The sequence below is a fragment of the Muntiacus reevesi genome, chromosome 2, assembly GCF_963930625.1.
Source record: "Muntiacus reevesi chromosome 2, mMunRee1.1, whole genome shotgun sequence".
Lineage (NCBI taxonomy): Eukaryota > Metazoa > Chordata > Mammalia > Artiodactyla > Cervidae > Muntiacus > Muntiacus reevesi.
The window spans coordinates 20,029,369-20,035,368 of record NC_089250.1 but is presented as its reverse complement, the minus strand read 5'-3'; positions in this window follow the sequence as shown (position 1 = coordinate 20,035,368).

The following is a 6,000-nucleotide window of genomic DNA, read 5'->3' as shown; positions in this document are numbered from 1 at the left end:
TACTCTACACATGGACATCACCAGATGGTCAACACTGAAATAAGATTGATTATATTCTATGCAGCCAAAGATGGAGAAGCTCTATAAAGTCAGCAAAAACAAGACCGAAAAACAAGACAAGAAAAACCACTAGACCATTCAGGTATGACCTAAATCAAACCCCTTACGATTATACAGTGGGTGTGACAAATATATTCAAGGGATTAAATCTGACAGACAGAGTGCCTGAAGAACTATGGATGGAGGTTCATGACATTGTACAGAAGGCAGAGATCAAGACCATCCCTAAGAAAAAGAAATGCAAAAAGGCAAAATGGTTGTCTGGGGAGGCTTTAAGGAGAAACTGAAAGATAAACCTATTTGAATACAGAGATCCAAAGAGCAACAAGTTAGAGATAAGAAAGTCTTCTTAAGTGATCAATGCAAAGAAATAGAGGAAAACAATAGAATGGGGAAAACTAGAGATTTTTTTCAAGGAAATTAGAGATACCGAGGGAACATTTCATGAAAAGATGGGCACAATAAAGAACAGAAATGGTATGAACTTAACAGAAACAATTAGGAAGAGGTGGAAGAATACACAGAAGACTATACAAAAAGATCTTCGTGACCCAGATAACATGATGGTGTGATCACTCACCTAGAGCCAGACATCCTGGAATGTGAAGTCAAGTGGGCCTTAGGAGGCATCACTATGAACAAAGCTAGTGGAGGTGATAGAATTCCAGCTGAGTTATTTTAAATCCTAAAAGATGATGCTGTTAAAGTGCTGCACTCAATATGCCAGCAGATTTGGAAAACTCAGCAGTGGCCACAGGACTGGAAAAGGTCTGTTGTCATTTCAATCCCAAAGAAAGGCAATGCCAAAGAATCTTCAAACTACCACACAATTGCACTCATCTCACATGCTAGCAAAGTAATGCTCAAAATTATCCAAGCCAGGCTTCAACAGTACATCAACCATGAACTTCCAGATGTACAAACTGGATTTAGAAAAGGCAGAGGAACCAGGGATCAAATTGCCAACATCTGTTGGATCATAGAAAAAGCAAGAGATTTCCAGAAAAACATCTGCTTCATTGACTATGCTAAAGCCTTTGACTGTGTGGATCACAACAAACTATGGGAAATTCTTCAAGAGATGGGAATACCAGACCACCTGACCTGCCTCCTGATAAATCTATATGCAGGTCAGGAAGCAACAGTTAGAACTGGACATGGAAGAACAAACTGGTTCCAAATTGGGAAAGAAGTACATCAAGGCTGTATTGTCACCCTGTTTATTTAACTTATATGCAGAGTACATCATGCAATATGCTGGGCTGGATGAAGCCCAAGCTGTAATCAAGACTGCCAGGAGAAATATCAATAATCTCAAATATGCAGATGACACCACCCTTATGGCAGAAAGCAAAGAAGAACTAAAGAGTCTCTTGATAAAGGTGAAAGAGAAGAGTGAAAAAGTTTGTTTGAAACTCAACATTCAGAAAACTAAGATCATGGCATCCAGTCCCATCACTTCATGGCAAAATAGATGGGGAAACAATGGAAATAGTGATAGACTTTATTTTGGGGGGCTCCAAAATCACTGCAGATGGTGACTGCAGCCATGAAATTAAAAGACACTTGCTCCTTGGAAGAAAAGCTATGACCAACCTAGACAGCATATTAAAAAGCTGTCTTTTTAACTTTGCCCAACATAACTTTGCCAACAAAGATCCATCTAGAGAAAGCTATGGTTTTTCCAATAGTCATGTATGGATGTGAGAGTTGGACTGTAAAGAAAGCTGAGCACTGAAGAATTGATGCTTTTGAACTGTGGTGTTGGAGAAGACTCTTGAGAGTCCCTTGAACTGCAGGGAGATCCAACCAGTCCATCCTAAAGGAAATCAGTCCTGAATATTCATTGGAAGGACTGATACTGAAGCTGAAACTCCAATACTTTGTCCACCTGATGCAAAGAACTTACTCATTTGAAAAGACCCTGATGCTGGAAAAGACTGAAGGCGGGAGGAGAAGGGGATGACAGAGGCTGAGATGGTTGTATGGCATCACCGACTCAATGGACGTGAGTTGGAGCAAGCTCTGGGGTTGGTGATGAACAGGGAAGCCTGGCATGTTGCAGTCCATGGGGTCGCAAAGAGTCAGACACAACTGAGCAACTGAACGGACTGATGTACGGATGAAATTCAATAGGGATCTTTGGAAGTTAATACTCATGGGCATCTACTGCTACTGAGGATTTCCCCATTCATCAACATTTATCAGTGTTGACTTGTTTTGATTCTGTTTTTCTCTATTAGCTCAATCTGAGTTATTTCCATGTCACAAGCTCCAGGAAATAAAAGGGGCGAATAGGAGATCAAAGCCTTTCTCTGTTAGATTTCTCCTTGTCCCTATAACTTATACCCATCACTGAGGAGCTCTATGGGTTCTTTGAGAGAGGACCAGTCACAGCCCTAAGTCCACCTAGGGAAAATTTTGGAGATGGGAGATGGTCTTAACCATGTTGAATGAGAGTGTAGCCATGACCATATGAAGGTGGCCATTTTCCAGGGAGGAATCCCATGTGGACCAAGATGACAATGACAAGCTGTGGGTACATATGTTCACTCTATTAGTTGTGCACATTGTCTTGTGTACTTTATTAAAGTTAATAATTCACACACACACAAAGGAAATTATAACACTAATGAGGAAGGAACAAAAAGATTTTTTTTTACATTTGCTTTTTGTTTCGTTACAAAGCAGAGGAAACCAGGGTCCATATTTAGCTCAGTCAAGCATTCCACTGATTTCTTCCCAGAACATAATATCATTCTCTAGGCCTCTTCTGGCCACAGGGTCTCTTTTTTTGAATCCAAACTCTGTTAGGCTTCCCTTGTGGTTCAGCTGGTAAAGAATCCGTCTGCAATGTGGGAGACCTGGGTTTGATCCCTGGGTTTGGAAGATCCCCTGGAGAAGGGAAAGGCTACCCACTCCAGTATTCTGGCCTGGAGAATTCCATGGACTATATAGTCCATGGGGTCGCAAAGAGCCGGACACAACTGAGGGACTTTCACTTCACTCTCTTTGTTAGACAAGGGATTTCCATTATGCCTATGCATCCTCTGAACCTCCTTTTGGGCAAGGCAATTTTGCTGGGAATTCTTTCATGTCTCTTTCATTCTGTTGATAGGAGAAAATGAAGCCAGAACTGAAGTTTCCAAACCTTCTCCATTAATAGTTAACAGCTTTAGAATGACACGTATCTGAGTCCTGGCTCTGCCACTTACTAACCTTGTGATTTTGCACAGGTCACTTTCCCTCTGAGACAGTTTTCTTACTACAGAACAGGAATAAATACATTTACCTTCATAAGGCTGTTGTAGTAAATTGAGTTATAGAGTGGTTAGCATAGGGCCTGGTGTGTGGGATGCTCAAAACAGTCGATGTCATTGTTAACTTATGACAATTAGTTGTCTGATCCTCTGAACACATTCTTCAATACCGTGACTTGCATCTCATCTCTCCACCAATTCCACAGTAACTGGCTATATTTGACTTCCCATCTCCTGTTGGCTCAGCAACTGGATCCAGTGCCAGAAATAATCTCATTTTCTACTTAGGCAGAATTCAATAGGCTGTAATTTAAATGGAATGTGAAAATAATTCAGCACAGAATCATCAAGCACTAGATAGATGAGATGACTCCTATCAAGTTAAGCAGTACCCTGACTTTGAGTTATATGTCATCTACCAAAAATAAAGTGATTAATTTCAAAGAAATGATAAAATAACCAACCCCATTCAGAGGGCATAGATTTTGTCATAAAACTCATGTTGCCTTTGCTACCGTTGCAGAAGAATCTCCCCAGATGTCTACAGCACCAAGTCTTCAAATTCCCACAAAAATCTCAGATTAGACATCTCAGCCCACTGAAATGGTAAGCCAGCTTTGCTGGATCCTCTAGTTCACTGATTTCAAATAGTTCAGAGAAACACAGTGTGGTCCTGTTTTAGTTTCTTCCTGCTGATGTAACCAATTACCACAGATGTTAATGGTTTAAAACAACAAAAATTCATTCCAGAACCTTAGTCTAAAATCAAGGTGCCGGGACTTCCCTGGTGGTCCAGTGGCTAAGACTCCATGCTCCCAATGCAGGGGACATGGGTTCCATCCCTGGTCAGGGAACTAGATCCCACATGCCACAACAAATACAGAAAACCCCACGTGCCACAACTAAGACCCAGGGCAGTCAAATAAATAAATATATTTTTAAAAATAAGTTAAAAACATAAAATCAAGTTGCTAGCAGGGCTGGCTGCATTCCTTCTGGAAACCTCAGGGGACAAGCTTTCCTTGCCTTTCTCAGAGGCCTCCTGCATTCCTGGGTTCCTAGCCCTTTTCTCACTTTACTCCAAAATCTTGCTTCTATTGTCTCCTATCCTACTCTTGATACTGAGGCTGATGCACCTGGGCCCTTTTCATAAAGGCCCTGGCAACTACACTTAGGTTTCTCTGAACCATCCAGGATGATCTCCCCATCTCAAGATGCTTTTACTATGTAAGGTAGCAGTCACAGGTTTTGGGGAAAGAATCAGTACTTCATGTGAGCTAAAAGGAGTGCCCAGAATCAAAACAATCCATCATGTTGGTACCTGGTCACTTTTCTGACTCAATTGTCATTTGGGAGAGTGTAGGTTAGTAGTAACCAAACCACTGACCAGAGCTCTCTAGTTTGGTTTCCCAGCAGCTATTGCTTCCAGAAGATTCTCTGCATAATCAGTCTAATTGGAACCATCCTGGCTTTTGAGATGGTAAGTCAGAGAACCTGTTCTGCACTAGTTAGTATTTACATTGGATTTTAGGGATACCAAAAATATATCTCTAGTTAGTTGATTCCTGTCTTTGCAACCCACTGTGTATTCCATACTTTGATGGGCCAGAGTTTTAATAAAATAAATTAACCTAAAACTTAGAAATAAGGTAAAAAGATTACCATACACTTTCGAAGTCATACTGTGGCGTTGTCCACTAAGTCCACTGAAAAGTCCATCTTATGTCTTCCTAGAGGAAGACGTAAGTGATTTTTGCTTACTATCATTTAGGCCCCAGACTTTTTAAGTTAGATGGTAATGTCAGAAAATTAGCTTGCAAGTTTTTCAGATGTGTACTCCTTTGAATCAGCTTTGTAGCCTGCTGGTTCCTTAACCACTGACTTAAATCTTTAAGAAGTGATCACCATATAATTATATGAGTTAGTTTTTAACTTTTTAAAATTATACTTTGACATCAGGCTTTCATGTTAAGGGAGAACAGACAATTTTTCTCCTATGAAGCAAACATGTTCATTCCAAGCAAGCTTCGGTTAACAATTAGAAAACGGCATGGACTATATAAAATTTATGTGCAGAAGCTGTATAGGAATCTGTTAAGTATATTCGACCACGTAATTAGCCAAAACCCATGTATTGATGCTCTTGTATTTTGCCATCTGTAAATTAAGTAGTGTTAAAAACAGGCAGAATGTTAAAAGGACATTGTTAAGAGAATAAAAAGGCAAGCCACAGACTGGGGGAGGACTGCAAATAACATCTGATAATAGCTTCTATGCAGAATAAGCAACTCTCGAAACTCAATCATAAGAAAATCCAATGAAAAAGTAAGCAAAATATTTGAACAGTTTGCCAAAACAAGGATGGCAAACAAGCACTTGAAAAGATGTCCATCATTAGTCATTACAGAAATGCAAACTAAACTCACAAGATACCAATTACAATGTCTAAAATCAGAGTGACTAGACCAAATGTTGGCAAGAATGTAGAGCAACTGGGACCCTTATATACCAATAGTGGGAATGTAGTAGCACTTTGAAAAAGCTTGCCAGTTTCATAAAAAGTTCAATGGACACTTACCACATGTCCCAGTCGTACCACTAATTTTCTTAGTTTACCCAAGACAAATGAAAGTAAATGTTCTAGCATTCCAGCAGTTTCATTTGTAATAGCTAAACCCTG